This window comes from Eptesicus fuscus, chromosome 23 (genome assembly GCF_027574615.1).
Source record: "Eptesicus fuscus isolate TK198812 chromosome 23, DD_ASM_mEF_20220401, whole genome shotgun sequence".
Lineage (NCBI taxonomy): Eukaryota > Metazoa > Chordata > Mammalia > Chiroptera > Vespertilionidae > Eptesicus > Eptesicus fuscus.
This window is the reverse complement of record NC_072495.1, coordinates 4,547,542-4,563,593: the sequence shown is the minus strand read 5'-3', so window position 1 is coordinate 4,563,593 and position 16,052 is coordinate 4,547,542. Positions and strand designations below refer to the sequence as shown.

Genomic DNA, 16,052 nt, shown 5'->3' with positions numbered 1-16,052 from the left:
AATGATTCCTATTAAGTGGAAAACAAGGTGGCAACTGGGTGAATGGAGTTGAGGGAGGAAGGGGCGCCACTTGGTGGGTGGGAGGTGGCGGGGGCAGCTCATGATGCTCATGGAGTGTTTGAGCCACGTTAGACCTTGTCATCTGCTTGAGCTTGAGTATGTGAGAGATATCACAGGTATAAAAAGACGCCTAGAAGACTGGACAAAGATCTTACACCTATGGACAAGGACAGTGGGGGGAAGGGGCAAGGGCCTGGGGTGGGGTGGGAACTGAGTGGAGGGGAGCTATCGGGGAAGGGGGTAAGAGGAACATCTGTAATAATCTGAACAATAAAGATTAAAATAAAAGACACCTAGACCCTATCCTCCAGGATTATGCAGAAGGTTTGAACAGTGGTCCTATAGCATGATGGTTAAGAGAAAAGGTTCTGGTGTCAGATTGAGAACATTCAGATCCTAACTGTGCTCTCTCACAAGCTACATGACTTTGGACGGTGTCTTCACTGCCACATACCTCATCTTTAAAATGGGTATAACGCCACGGAATCAATGAGAGAGCATGGGAAAGGCATACACCTCACAGTAAGACTCAATCCATGTCCTAACGATGGAGGTGGTGACAGGCAAATGGTGCAGATGGAGCACACAGAAAGCCACCTCCCCAACCTGGCAAGGCGAGGAAGATGCAGCAAACAATGTCTTTAGACACACGCAATGAAATCTGATCCTGGCTAATTTCACTACATTACTACCTCCGAGGACATAAAGGTCTGATTGCCAAAGCCTCAGTCACATGATCACATCCAAGCTGCATGAAAGGCTGAGAAAGCAGATTCTGGCTTTTTCAACGTTTATAATAGGAGGACGATTCATATCATAAAGTGCAAGATTTCCCCCAAAAGTAAAGAAGTTCAGATGCGAGCCACAAGAAAATATGCCAAAGTGTCCTCTAGAGAAAGCTTCCTGGGATAAGTACCAGCTTAGCTGAGTCAAAATGATCTACATCCCATATGTTACCAATGAAGAGATGGGACACAGACAGGTGGACTTCTCCAAGGCCACAGCTTTGGGAGGAAGAGAGAATGGGGCTGGAAAGAGGGAGCAGTGGGGTTCAGAGGAGACCCAGAAGGGACCTCTAATGAGGCTGTGGGAGGAAGATGCTAAAAATCTCAGCCAGAAGTTGATGTTGGGTCTAGAAGTGGTGGCAGCAGAGAAGAATAGGGGACTGTGGTTAATATCCAAGCCTGGGAAGAAGTTGGGATCCAGCATAGAAGACTATCCTATATAATAATAGGCTAATATGCAAATTGTCCCCTTGGGAGTTCCACCAGGAGACCGGGAGTTCAATCGCTCGCTATGACATGCACTGGCCACCAGGGGGCGGCACAGAACATGGCAGGCCCGCGGGGCGCTGAGGGAGCGAGGGAAGGAGGAAGTGGGGAGGCTGGGAGGTGGGGAACCTGACCGGCCCTGATCACTGGCCAGGCCTAGAGACCCTACCTGTGCATGAATTTCGTGCATCGGACCTCTAGTTGTATAATAAAGAAATTGTCTGGGGTTTTATGCCCAATTCCTGGGACAGAGCCTCTAAATCCTTGGAAGTTCTCAAATAATAGAAGCATCTTGGTTATTCATGGTGGGGCCCTCAGGTCACACCTGAATTTATGCTAATGAGGTGACTACAGTGGGCCCCTGGATAGTTTTAGATTGGGGGCTAGCCATACTAGAAAGACCAATCATGTGATTAGAAGGTTGGTGCTGAGTCATGTGATGTCAGTTTGTCCCTCCTGAAGGTCGGGGAAAGAAGGGAGATCAAGTTCAGTCACAGGGTTAATGATTCAATCAGTCATGCCCACATAATGAAACCCTAATAAAAACTCTGAATGCCAGGAGCATCAGCGAGCTTCCCTGGTTGTGAACCATATATGATATACCAGAAGGGTGATAAGCTTGAGGAGATGGAGGCTTCAAGTTTGGAACCCTCCAGCCCTCTTCCTATGTAACTCTTCATCCTAATGGTCTTTATTTATACCCTTTATAATAAAACTAGTGGCCCGGTGTACGAAATCCGTGCACTCGGGGTGGTGAGGGGGGTCCCCCAGCCTGGCCTGTGTCCTGTCACAGTGCAGGAGCCCCGCAATCCATTGCCCCAAAGAGGTAGGCCCTGCCCACCCATCTGGGGCTCCTCAATGGATTGTCCCAAAGAGGTAGGCCGGAGCCAGGGGAGGCCTGCAGACCTCCGCACACCTGCAGACCCCCAGCCAGGCCCACGGTGAAGGGGCCTCTCTGTGCGCCTGCAAACCCCCGGGCCAGCGCGGGGGCGGGGACGTGAGCCTCATGTCTCCAGGCCATCGCAGGGGTCGGGGATGTGAGCCTCATGTCTCCGGGCCGGTGCAGGTGGCGGGGACGCAGCCTGCTGATCAGTCCTTTCGTGACTGTGTCCCAACCAATTTGCATATTATCCTATTATTAGATAGATTGTATTCATAGGTGCCGTACTGTCCTGAGCTCTGTGAATTGTTCTATTGAATTATTGGACCTAAGGGGCTATTGGTAACCCCTAAATTGTCTAATGAATTCATGGACCTAGGGGCTTTAGGTGACACCCAAATTGGAGCCAGTTGGTCAGAAGTGTAGGTGGCCTGGGGACTCCTAAACTTACGGCTATCTTAACTTAGGGCATTCTTGTTGGGGACTGTGCCCTTAAACTGTGCAATCTGACCTAACTCTGGGTAGTTAGCATCACAATTGCATTGCAAGGAGAAAGCTGTCATCCAGGCAGAAGGCTATGCTGTTCCAACCCTGCGGTTGAGCCTCTGTCAAGGGAAGTCCTCATTCAAAGGTGTGGAAGGCAGGTGCTTTCACACCCCTCCTCTTTGGGTAACAGCCCCTTCCCCTGGATTCTCATTCATTGTGGATGGGACAGTGCTTCAACCCTAGTACTAGGTGTGGTCATGTGACCAAGACCTGGCCAATCCAAGCATTACATTTACTGGACATAGCCAATGGTCCAGAGATGGACACGCGAGGTAATCCAGTAAAAGTCCATCCCTGAGCTTCTGTTGGAATTGATGAGAACAAGAAGAATTCTTCTGGAATTGTTTACTACAAGGATAAAATAAGCCTAGAGCTTCTGGGAACCACCACTCACAGAGACACTGCCAACAGAGGAAAACCAAGCTGGAAAAGGCAGTCAGAGAGATGATAAATCTCAGTGACATCGTTTTGAGCTACCTGGATACACCCAGACCCTCAAATTACTTAGTTACAGGAGTTAACAAATTCTCTTTCCTGCTAAAGCCAGATTCGGTTGGGTTTCCTCCTCCTTTGTTCTTAATTAATGCAACAGGAGAGAGAAAAGGAATCTGTGGCCAACCATCGCCAAATTCCAGATGCCCTGATGAAGCGCCTGTCCTCTCACAGGGCTGGTGGGACAGCAGCGGGAGAGACGATCACCAGGTATATCGTGCAGGAAAAGCTAAGAGAAAATCCCGCGTTAAACCCACCTCATCAATCAAGAGAAAAAGTAAGACTAAGAACACAGATGTTTTATCACTCAGCTTTGCAGCAGGTGTGAAAGTGCCCATTTGGATTTAAAAGAGCATGAAGTAAATGTCAGGTGGGACTGTCATCAGAGCCAATTCTCGTGTTATCTGCCACTGTGCAAAGTGGTGCTGGGTAAGTGAATGTCTTAGCTCCATGGTCTCCAAAGTGGGGGGGGGGGGGCCCCGGAGAGGGGCACCTGAAGCTCCATTAGGGAGAAGAAAATATTGGAATGTATATTTACAGTTATCTTTTTTATTTAAGTAGAGTTGATATGTTGTGTTAGTTTTGTGTGTACAATAGAATGATTCGACATTTATATACGATCATTGTGCTAAGTCTAATAATCATCTGTCACCCTACAAACTCATCACAGTTTTATTGACTATATTCCCCTTCACCTATTTATAAGTATTTTAAGTATGTCTTAAGCGTGACTAGTAGTGTAGATGTAGACTGACCCTGGAACCTTCACTCCATCTCTACTGACAACGACGCCACATGTCTGGTATCAGACAAGCCAGCAAACACAATGGGGAGGAGGGTTCTGCAGTATGAAGTGGTTAACAATGGCATCACTGACTTCTCATCCCCACTCTTAATCCAAGAAACTACAATGCCTCTTCTTCCTGCCCACCCCCCACTTTTTTTTAATATATACTTTTATTGATTTCAGAGAAGAAGGGATAGGGAGAGAGAGAAACATCAATGATGAGAGAATCATTGATCGGCTGCCTCCTGAATGCCCCCCACTGGGAATTGAGCCCATAACCCAGGCATGTGCCCTGACCTGGAATCAAACCAATGACCTCTTGGTTCATAGGTCAACACTCAACCACTGAGCCATGCCGGCCGGGCTCTTTTCCCCACTTTTAATGTTGTTGTTTTTTTAATTGAGACATAATTGACATATAACATTGCATTAGTTTTAGATGTGTAGCATAATGATTATATATATACTAGAGGCCCAGTGCATGAAAACTCATGCACTCGGTGGGTGGTGCGGGGGGCGTCCCTCAGCCCAGCTTGAGCCCTCTCACAGTCCGGGACCCCTCGGGGGATGTCCGACTGCCGGCTTAGGCCCACTCCCCGTGGTGCTAAGTCGGCAGTCGGACATCCCTCCCGCAGTCCAGAAGCCCTCGCTCCTTACCGCACATCTGCTTGCTGCTCCTTAGCACTGCCTCTGAGGCAGGAGAGGCTCCCGCCACCGCTGCTGCACTCGCCAGCCCTGAACCCGGCTTCTGGCTAAGTGGCGCTCCCCCTGTGGGAGCACACTAACCACCAGGGGGAAGCTCCTGCATTGAGCATCTGCCCCCTGGTGGTCAGTGTGTGTCATAGCAACCGGTCATTCAGCCATTTGGTTGATTTGCATATTAGGCTTTTATTATATAGGATTGAAAGGATCACCACAATAAGTCTAGTTAACATCCGTCACCTACATACTTACAAATTTTTTTCCTGTGATAAGAGTTTTTAAGATCTACTCTTATCAATTGATGTTTCTTTCTCACATCAATGTTTCTCTCCCTCCCTCTCTCTTTCTCTCTCTTTCTCCCTTCCTCTCTCTCAAATCAATAAAAACATATTCTCAAATGAGGATTTACATTAAAAAAAAAAAAAAAAAAGATCTACTCTCTCAGTAACTTGAAAACACAGTAGTCCCCCCTAATCTGCAGAGGATACATTCCAAGACCCCCAGTGTATGCCCGAAACCCCAGATAGCACTGAATCCTACATTTTCTGTTTTTCCCTACACATGCATACCTATGATAAAGTTTACACTTCTCTTTAGTATGTCTGAATTGCCAGTATCACAGCTCTTATACTGTGATACTGTTACTAAGTAAAATAAAAATGACTTGAACACAAGCACTGCGATACCGAGATAGTCGGTCTGATAACCAGACGGCGACTAAGTGACTAATGGGCAGGCAGGGAGTATCTACAATATGGACATGCTGTCCAAGGGATGATTCACAGCCCAGGCCGAGATGGAGCAGGACGGCGCAAGATCTCATCATGCTACTCAGAATGGCTCACAATTTAAAATGTATGAATGTTTATTTCTGGAATCTTCCATTTAATATTTCAGACGGCAGCCCTAACTGGTTTGGCTCAGTGGATAGAGCGTCGGCCTGCAGACTGAAGGGTCCCAGGTTCGATTCCAGTCAAGGGCAAGTACCTTGATTGCGGGCACATCCCCAGTAGGGGGTGTGCAGGAGGGCAGCTAATCGATGTTTCTCTCTCATCGATGTTTCTAACTCTCTATCCCTCTCCCTTTCTCTCTGTAAAAAATCAATAAAATATACTATAAAAAATTTCAGACGGCAGTTGACTACAGGTAACTGAAACTGTGGAAAGCAAACAACAGATGAGGGGGGACTGCTGTATACACTATAGTATTGTGAGCTATAGTCACCACACCATCTGTGTATTATATTCCCAGGACTTACTTTTCTTATAACTGGAAGTTATGGCCACCTTTGTGCAATCCACTCGCCCCTTCTCTGGCAACCACTAGTCTGTTCTCCGTATCTGTGTGTTTGGCCTTTTCAGTGCCTTTTCTGCCATATCAATGCTAGAACGTGGAACATGCCTGTGAAATGGGCATTGCTCTCTGTACCCCAGTGAGGCTCTCAGGTACTGGGAGGTTTGCTACCTGAACTTGTGCTAAATGGCTCCAGGCAGCTGCTTTCCTAATTAACCCTTCCCCTGGGTCCTCCTGGGCTCTCCGGCTTCTCCCCCAGCAAATGGGTTGCTAGGAGAAACTTGGACCAATCTTGTCCAATTACAAAGCTTACTTTTACGCAGAGTTGTCTTTTTACCTAAGTCCCATATTCACGGTCACATTTCCAAATGGCTGAGACTACCCGGCAGTCAGATGGCCAAGACCCTGAGTTAAAGAGCATGAAACAGCACTCTGCAATGCTACCCACACAAACAGGCTCTTCTGGCACATTCTAATCATCTCTCAGCCAGGATAACAAAGAGAGTGGATGCTTCCAGCGATCAAAGACAGCAGATGATCCGCCCCAAACAAAGTTTACCGAGGGAGGCACAGAAACACCTCCATCCCTGGGCTCTGCTCCAACAGCAGTGGGATCTCACCCATAAGCAGTCCCAATTGGGGAGCGAAGGGATTAAAACTTACAAAAACCATTTATTCAAATGCTCTTTTCTCTTTACACCAGAACTCGCAAGAGGATCCCATTACACATCCAACAACTCTAGGGCATCTGGAATATGGTCTCACACTCACATTGTTTGCACTGTATTATTTCATGAACCACTGACGATATAAAGCAGATTCACTTTCCTCATCTCTTCTTCAAGCTAACATCATTTTACATTTCCAGGAAACTTATCGGTGAACAGCAGGATAGCTGAGTAGGGCGAGCCAGGAAGTGGGCCAGAGGGCAACAGATTTAGTCTTTTTCTCTTCTGGGACCTCAGTTTCCCCATCTGTAAAATGAGAGGGTTAGATCATGAGGTCCCCAAACGGACATGTCTATAAACCAGACAAGTAATAACAATGAATGAAGGGACCCTGGCCAGTGTGGCTCAGTTGGTTGAGGATGGTCCCATGCACCAAAGGGTCACCAGTTGGATTCCTGGTCAGGGCACATGCCCGGGTTTCAGGCTTGATCCCCAGTAGGGGGTATGCGGGAAGAAGCCAATTAATGGATCTCTCTCTCTCTCTCTCTCTCTCTCTCAAATCATTAAAAAAAAGACAACATATTTTTTTAAATGAATGAAGGGAACTGGTGACGGGCATTTAGTGAGAAAGGCACCAGGAGCAGACAGATGGGTAAGTTGTGGTCCCTTCCCTGGTGATGCACTTGGTCCTGTGAGGGAAGCTGGTACATGGACAGTTACCAAGCCATACGATAAAAGCGACGTTCAAACCACCACGTGAGTCCACAGGAGGGTGGAATTAACTCTTCCTAGACAAATCCTGGAAGTTTTAAAAGGAGAAGGTGTTTCAGTTGGGTCTTGGACAAGAAGTTTGCTACTGAAGAAGTAGAAAGAGAAGGAGTGGCATTCCAAGTACAGGAAACCACCTGCGCAAAGGCACAGAGACCTGGAAAACAATGACGTGTTTGGAGGGAAAGCAAGAATGTTTGCTGAGGCTGGGGGTTCCCTGCACGAAGAGATTATGAAAAGACAGTCTAGAAAGGCGAGTTGGAACCCAATCACAAAGGCCAAGGTGGAGTTTATTTTGAAAGTAATAGGGAGCTAGGGATGAACATGTTTTTGAAAATTCAGAGCTGGTGACATTTACATTCCAGAAATTTCCTTCTACCTGCAGGGTGGAGAATGGAATGAAGAGACTCACTGTCCAATACAGCAGCCATTACTCACGTGTGGCTACTGAGCACGTGAAATTCGGCTGGCACAAACTGACATGTGTTATACCCATAAAATACCCATGGGACTTTGAACACTTAGTATGAAAAAAGGCATGTAGACTAGCTCATTAATATTTCTCATACTGATTACATGTCCAATATTGGGGGTATTTGGGTTTAAATAAAATATCATATTGAGATTAATTTCACCTGCTTCCTTTAACTCTTTTAATGGGACTCATGGAAACTTTAAAATTACTTATGTGGCATGCATCAAAAATTCTAGTGAACTGAATTAGAGGGCCTGAGACCAAGGGCAAAAGCAATGAGGAGACTTTGGAAATGCCCAGGAGAAATCACGAGAGATGAGGCATCCCAGGTTGCAAGTGACAGAATCCCAACTCAGACTAACTTAGACTAGCCGGGAATTTGTTGCCTCAAGGAATACAATGAAAAGCCTAAACAGCAAGCCATGGATGGACAAATACAGATGCAACTGGGTACCAGTGGCTGTTTCTTTCTGCCTCCCTTCTTCTCTTTGTGCACCAGCCATACCCTCTCCTGCTGCACACCAACTTCTTACACAGATGGCAATCTGCTTCTGCCAGGCTCTCCTCCTCTGTCCTGGTTTCAAAAATCCCAGGGAAAAGCTCTGATGGACCCAGCTTGGGTCAGTTGTCCAACTTGAACCAATCAACAGTGACCAAGAGAACAAAATGTAAGAAGCATGGCGGATCTCTCAAATCACTTGGGTTGGAGTTGGGGGAAGGGAAAAGGAAAACATTTCCCCAAAAGATGGGTGATATATGTTCCCAGAAGAGAGAAAAAACAACCTATCAGAGTCCAGTGCTTCCAAGAGTGAAAGCCAACAAGGCTTTTAAGTCGGGAGTAAAGTGGCTCCTCCTTCAGGTTACACCACTCTGAAATTCCTTGGGCATTTCGATTCAGTTCAACATTAATTGAACTTTTATGGTATGCTGGCATCATGTTACAAGCTGGCACATAATGGGCTCACTGAGTATTTGTCTAATGAATAATGCAAAGATGAATAAGGTAAGTAAGGTCCCGGTGCCCAAAGAACTCACAATCTAGTAGGGGCTTAAGACAAGGAAACGGAGCAAAGTGGGGCATGTAAAGTACTCGGAGAGCCCGAGCAAATCAAAGATCACGTTGATTTCACACAGACAGGAAAACCAGCTAGAAAAGTCGTCAGGGAAGGAGGTGCCATTTGAGATGGGCCTTGAAAACGGAACGGGATTTCAACGGGCAGAAGTGCAACAGAAGTGGGCACCATGTGAGCAAAGGCACGGAGGCGGGATGGACAAGCCACCCAGTTTTTGTGGGGTTTTTTATTTTTATTTTATTTTTTAAGGTATTACAAATGGTAATACATATGTCTCTTTTTTCCCCCCAGAGAGAAGGGAGAGAGAACAAGAAAGAGAGAGAAAGAGATTTTGTTCCACTTATTTATGCATTCATTGATTGATTCCTGTATGTGCCCTGACCAGGGATTGAACCTGCAACCTTGATGTATCCAGACAATGCTCTAACCAACTGAGCTAGCTGGCCATGATTTTTATTGTGGTCAAATATACATAGCACAAAAATCGCTATTTTAACCATTTTTAGGTTTACAGTTCATTGGCATTGATTATAATCACACTGGTACAACTGTCACCACTCTAGAAACTTTTTCATGACTCCAAAGAGAAACTCTACCCAGCAACTCTCCCCATTCCCTTGAAGATGGTAGCCTCTGAGCCACTCTCTGTCTCTATGAATTTGCCTATTCTATAAATTTCATGTAACTGGAATCATGCATTTGTCCTTTTGTGCCTGGCTTATACCACTTATATGTTCATCCCTATCATAGCATGAACCAAAATTTCACTCCTTTGCATGACTGAATAATATTCCACCGTGTTACGTTTTGTACATTCATTTGCTGGACACTTGAATTGTTCCCCTTTGGGCCATTGTAAATCTGCACTGAACACTGGCACAATTCTTTTGGGTGTGGACCTAGAAGTGGTTTGGTTGTACAGTTATTCTAAGTTTAACTTTTTGAGGAACTGCCAAGCTGTTTTCCACAAAGACTGCACCATTCTATATTCCCACAGGCAATGTACAAGGATTCCAATTTCTCCACATCCTTGCCAACACTTACTATGCTCCATTATATATGAATATATATATATAGACATATATATATGAATATATATATTTGGTGAGATGTATATCTCCATCCTAATACCTAGTAAGTATGAAGTGGTACCTCATTGTGTTTTTTATTTGCATTTCTTTAATGACTCAGAATGTTGAGTGTCTTTTCACGTACTTATTCAAGCCATCCAGTTTTACTGATGCCCAACCCAAAGGTGATAAAGCTAAAGTGTTTAGGTTTTATTGTGTAGGCAACAGGGAGCCAATGATAGTTTGGGAGCAGAAGAGTGACATGATCAGAAATATAAAATCTGGCCAGAAGAGTGTAAGATGGAGCCTGAGGACTCATTAGGAGGCTACGCCCATGGTCCAAGTGAGGGACAGTGCAAGCTTGAGCCAGGGAGGCAGCAGAGAGGACGGAAAGAAAAGGACAGGCTCCAGAGTATCATCCCTTCAACACACTGGAGCAACCTGAGTAGCCCACATGCAATCCTAAGGGCCATATACATGATAAGTTGTTCTGCATCCATAAAATAATGATGCAGATGAATAAATAATAAAATAGAAGATATTCACAGTATATTAAGTGACAAAATAAGGTGACAATACAGCATGTTCATCATGATCCCATTTTTAGATAGATGACAGATAATTAGACCAGCAGGGGAAGAAAAGGACAGATCTGAGGGAAAAGACCTGGAAACATGCACACATGAAAATGTGAATAATAAATCATCTCTTGTTAAACTAGCCTCCGACCAAGTCACTCTGGGCTCTGTTTTGTTTTCGCCATTGCCTTATCACTTTCTAGAAATATCTTACTCATTTGTCCACCTGTGTATACGTTCCAGGAAGGAGGAAGTCTGTTCCGACATCCCTCTCTGCCCAGAACCTAGAACCTAGCTTTAGGGGAGGCTCCATAGATATTTTTTAAATGAAATCTCTCAGTGATTGGACCCAACGTTTTCCCTCTCGCCTGTATTTTTTAACTGTATACAATGAATTTATGACTTTCATCATAAGGAAGAAAACAGCAAAGAAGAGAGGCAGAAACAGGCACCTTTCTCAGCACCACCAAAACCATCACCACCACCTCCACCAATGCCACCGGTTCTCTGATCCTGGCTGTTGTCCCCAGAAGGACCTTGCAGCCAGCACCTACCCAGATGCCACAAGTGCAACATCAAAGTGCTTGGCTCAGCCCCTGAGCCCACGCCACGCCTCTCTTGCCTTCCTCCAGCTTCCTGGGTATCTATTTTATCCACCTGTGCCCACTCAGCACAGGTGATGTTATTAACACCATGACACCTCCACAGACTCAAGAGCCCAGAATGACCTGCCACTGGTAGGTCATCCCACCTTCTGGTCACAAACTGGCAAATGGGGTCACAGAAACCAGGCTGCCGTGGTCACCAGAGCATCTTTCCCAACAAGAGAACGTTTGGCTAAGAGCGACTCTCTGCAGGGGGGGGACAAACTCAACAGGCATCTGAGCAGAAAGTACTGCCATTTATTGATGGGAAAGTGTTTGCGAGAGTAAGAGCTCTTTAAAGACCTTTGAAGATGTCTGGCAAGTCCAGGCCCCAAAAGCTGTTGTGTGCTCAGAAAGGACCCAGGGGCCTCTGCGAACTGAGCAGCCAAAAGGTCACCTCCCAAAAAGCCTCTTAAGGGAACAGCATGAAAAGTCCCCATGTAAGGAGGATGCATGGGCATGAGCGACTATGTCTTTAAGAAATGCCCCTCCTTCAGGAATTAGTTAAACCCTCCACCCCAGCCCTGGAGCTTCTCCTTTGGAGCAACTTGCACAACTAATTAGCGACTTGTATGTGTTTTGTACTCACAAGCTCCAAGCCTGCTCACTGCAGTGCCAGGCACGTGATAGAAACCTAGCCACCACAATAAGGTATCATCTCCCACCATTAGGATGGCCACAGTCAAAAGAAGCCGAAAATAACAAGTATCGGTGAGGATGTGGAAAACTGGAACCCTTAAGCACGGTTGGTGGTAACATGGAAATTTTAAGTAGAATTAACACATGATCCAGCAATCCCAGGTCTGGGTAGACGCCCTAAGAATCAAAGAGCTACCTGAGCACCCATGTTCATAGCAGCACATTCGCAAAAGCCAAAAGGCGGAAGCAACCCAAGTGTCCCTCAGTGGATGAAGGGATCAACAACACACGGGCTATACACACAAGGGAATATTACTCAGCCTTAAAAAGGAAGGGAATTCTGACATTAGCTACAACGTGGATGACCCTTGAAGACATTACATTTAAGTGAAATAAGCCAGTCACAAAAAGACAAAAATATATAAAGCATCTAGAGCCCTAGCTGGTTTGGCTCAGTGGATAGAGTGTTGGCCTGCAGACTGAAGGGTCCCGGGTTTGATTCTAGTCAAGGGCACATGCCTAGGTTGCGGGCTTCAATCCCCAGTAGGGGGCGTGCAGGAGGCAGTGGATCAGTGATTCCCTCTCATCATTGATGTTTCTCTCTCTCTCGCCCTCTCCCTTCCTCTGTGAAATCAACAAAAATATATTTTTTAAAATAAAATAAAGCATCTAGAGTAGTCTAACACATACACACAGCTGTTGCCAGGGGCTAGGGAAGGGGGATGTGGAGGTGTTGTTTAACAGGAACAGTGTTTCAGATTTGCAAGATGGAAAAGTACTGGAGATCGGTTGCACAACAAGGTGATTATACTTCAGACAACTGAACTGCACACTTAAAAAATGGTTAATTACATGGGTCGACCAATACCAAATGGTTGAAAACTCTTATAGCTGATAAGCGACTTCACATCCCCTTTCCTGAAACTCTGCTGCTTTGCTTTAGTTTTTGTCAGGAAAATGAGCCAATAGTAATCATAAAACAAAAGTGTGTGCGCCTCACTCTATCCACTTTGCAAAGAGATCAAAGGGACAGAAAGAAGAAGAGGTAGAGAGGGAGCTTGGGGGAGGAGGCCGTCGATGGGGAGAGAAAGAGAAAGAAAAAGACAAAGGTCCAACATGCACTCTACCCACTGTGGTCCTCAATGTTCTTTTCTTTTTTAAATTAAGTTTATTGTGGTGATGTTGGTTAATGAGATTACATAGGCTACGCGTGTACAGTTCTATGACACATCATCTGTATGCTGCGTGTGTGCCCCCATCCAAAGTCAAATCTTCTGCCTAAATGTTTAAAAATCCACTTCACTCTTAATCAGAAGAACCAATACTTTTTCCCTCGCCAGGAACATGTTGTATCTTCGTTGGCCAAAAAGATCCAGAAAAGTTTTCATCCTTAATGCGTGAAAATTCCCCAGGAGCCCGAGAAGAGCTTCCTTGCTGGACTGTGATGGAAAGCCCACCCCTTCGTGTATAATTGAAGACATTTAGGACAGCATTACGCGCCTTCCTGCTTAGACAGGGAGCTGCCTCGGAGCCCTCGCTAATGTGCGGCTCTCCCAGGAAGCTCTCTGAGCAATTAGAGATGGTCATGGTGCCCTGAGCGAGAGTCTGAGCTCACCCCAGCCTTGGTGTGGATTCCAACAACACGTTTAGGAGTTGTCCACTCCAACCATATTCATTCTACACACTTTCCTCACAACGAGCTTGCTGAATATGTAGGTGAGGCTCATTAATTTTTTTTTCAAATTAACACAAATAATGAAATGATTGGTTTCGACAAACGGTTCCTTTTAATGTACCCAGTGGGTTTCTAATTTGCCAGTGTAGGAAGTAAAACTGTGTTAGGTGTGGTCCCTACCACACAGGGGCATTTCACTTCTGAAAATTTAATGCTGGGATTCCCATCTTCCACATAGGAGGCCCGGTGTAATTTATAGCCAATATTGTACTGAGTGAGGTGTTATCTTGCATGGTGAGGGTGATATATGCAGTCTCAAAAAATGGAAGGGAAATGGTTACCTCATCTAGCTGTGTAGTTTAGAGCAGTGTTATTCAACTTGTAATCGCCAAACCAGCAGCACCTGAGAGCTTGTAGAAATAAAAAAATTTTTTAAAAAAGTTTAATCTGCTTTAGAGCAGGAATAGCCAACTGGAGTGGCTTCCCCCCTCCCCCGAGGAGACACTGGGCAGTATCGGAGGCATCTGTGGTTCTCACAACTGGCATGTAATGGGTAGAGGCCAGGGATGCTGCTCAATGTCCTACGATGCACAGGAGGGCTCCTCGACAACAAAGCCTTCTCCTGCCCCAAATGCCAACAGTGCCACTCTTGGAAAACTGATGAGAGGAGAGTGGATTTGAAACAGTGGGGTGGGGCCCGGCCAGCATGGCTCAGTGGTTGAGCATCGACCTATGAACCAGGAGATCATGGTTCGATTCCTGGTCAGGGCACACGCCCAGGTTGCCGGCTCGATCCCCAGTGTGGGACTTGCAGGAGGCAGCCGATCAATGATTCTCTCTCATCACTGATGTTTCTATCTCCCTCTCTGAAATCAATAAAAACATATTTTAAAAAGAAACAGTGAGGCAGGGGTAGAGAGAGGAAAAGGAAAGGGTTTCAAGCTGATAAGGAAGAGAGGGAAAGAGAGAGCAAAGGAAATGCTGGCATGAGGGTTATGGCACTTGGGCTGTGACTGCGGGGACTGTGGACGTCAGGGAAGGCCCTCACCCTCTCTCGACTTCATTCTGCACATCGATAGCAGGAAGGGGCAGCGACTGAACCAAAAGGGTGGGATTGTTCTCAAGTACACAGTTCAGCAGCACTGAGTACATTCCCAATGCCGTATAACCCTCCCCACTATCTATTTCCAACATTTTTCATCAACCGGAACAGAAGCTCTGTACCCATTGAACATTAACTCCCCATTTCTCCCACCCGCCCCAGCACCTGGTAACTTCTATTCTACCTTTTGTTTCTATCAATTTTCTGATTTCAGGTACTTCATAAAACTTTGATTTCATACAACAGTTACCCTATTGTGTCTGGTTTATTCCGCTTCGCACAATGGGTGCGAGGTCCATCAGTGTTGCAGCATGTATCAGAATTTACACGGAAAAAATGGTAAACTTCATGTTATGCATATTTTACCACAATTTGGGGTTGAGGGAAGGTAGAAAGGGAGGAGTAGGTGGAACACAGGGGACTTGGGGGGCAGTGAACTATCCTGTATCACCCTGTAATGATGCTTGCATGTCATTATACTTTGGCCAAAAACCTTAGCATGTGCAACACAAAAATAAACCCTAATGTAAATTATTAGTAACAATGTGTCAGTATTGGCTCATCAACTGTAACAAACGTACCACACTAGATGCAAGATGGTAGTAATAGCGCAAGCCGTATGTGACTAAGGGTGGAACGCAGCTATATGGGAACTCTCCGTACTTGCTCTCAATATTTCTGCAAACGTAAAACTGCTCTACAAATAAAGTCTTAATATTTTTTAATTATTTTAAAAAGAGAATGGGATTGTTATCACTAAGGTTCTTTTCTAAACTGATGCCTTCTAACTTGGATACTACCTCCCAGGCTAGAGTAATCTATGGATCACCCTCACTATGTCTGCCACACTGAGGTGCCATCTTTGCTATTTAAGTTTATACTTTAACTAGAGGCCCGGTGCATGAAATTAGTGCACTGGGGGGATGGAGGGTCCCTCAGCCCAGCCTGTGCCCTCAGGGAATGTCCGACTGCGGGGAGCAGGCCTAAGCCAGCAGTCAGACATCCTTAGAGCTACCGCGGAGGTGGGAGAGGCTCCTGCCACCACCACTGCGCTCGCCAGCCGTGAGCCCTGCTCAGAACTTTTGGCTGAGTGGCACTCTCCCTGTGGGAGCACACTGAACACCAGGGGTAGCTCCTGTGTTGAGCATCTGTCCCCTGGTGGTCAGTGTGTGTCATAGCGACTGGTCATTCTGTCATTCGGTCTATTTGCATATTAGCCTTTTATTATATAGGATTAGCATATACATTAGTGCAATTGATGCATTTTTAAAGGAAATTTTATATCATTATCGTATATTTAGAGCAACTTCTACTTGCTATAACTAGAAG

General features: G+C 45.7%; 1 long non-coding RNA gene across 1 annotated transcript in view; it reads right to left on the bottom strand.

Annotated features, from left to right (window-relative positions):
• The window catches only part of LOC129148060 (uncharacterized), a 116,002-nt gene extending 101,974 nt beyond the window's left edge, over positions 1–14,028 (bottom strand). Inside the window, exons 1-2 of the long non-coding RNA XR_008555245.1 lie at positions 13,963–14,028; positions 6,803–7,005 (exon numbers count right to left, since the gene is read on the bottom strand). This is a non-coding gene — a long non-coding RNA (uncharacterized LOC129148060). The remainder of the gene's footprint in view (positions 1–6,802; positions 7,006–13,962) is intronic.
• Positions 14,029–16,052: the final 2,024 nt, after the last annotated feature.